This window comes from Microtus ochrogaster, unplaced genomic scaffold (genome assembly GCF_000317375.1).
Source record: "Microtus ochrogaster isolate Prairie Vole_2 unplaced genomic scaffold, MicOch1.0 UNK95, whole genome shotgun sequence".
Classification (NCBI taxonomy): domain Eukaryota; kingdom Metazoa; phylum Chordata; class Mammalia; order Rodentia; family Cricetidae; genus Microtus; species Microtus ochrogaster.
Genome location: NW_004949193.1, coordinates 865,131 through 865,713, shown reverse-complemented (window position 1 = coordinate 865,713; position 583 = coordinate 865,131).

The window sequence follows — 583 nt, the reverse complement described above, 5'->3', positions numbered from 1 at the left end:
ATCCATGATGTGTGTAATAGATGTGGTAGACATAAAAAAAAATAAATTAATGATTATTTTCTGGATTGTTCACTTTTCAATTTACAATTTGTTTATTTTTTGTGATACAAAAGGTTATCTTTACCTTCCCTTTTTTGTTCTGTATTTAATAGTATTTAACATTTCCTAATAAAAACTGTGAAATTTTGAGATATTTACTAATGTTCTTTTCCTTTGTTATTATGGTAGTTTCTTAATCCATTATCAGTTTTATATTATATTCTTTTAAATACAGTTTCATATTTATTGCATGTGTGTTTGTGCATGTGTGTATGTCTGTGAGTGTGTGTCTGTGTGTTTGGTGCTAGGATGTTGAATTAAGAGCAGCGGGCTTCTTTTTGCCACCCGGCCGCCCATATGGCTAGCTTAGCTTATGCCCCGAAATAATTATACAGAAACTGTATTTTTTTAAACACTGTCTGACCCATTAGTTTTAGTTTTTTATTGGCTAGCTCTTACATATTGATCTAACCCATTTTTATTAATTTGTGTAGCCCACAAGCTGGCTTATCAGGAATGATCTTAACCTGTATCTATCTGTAGT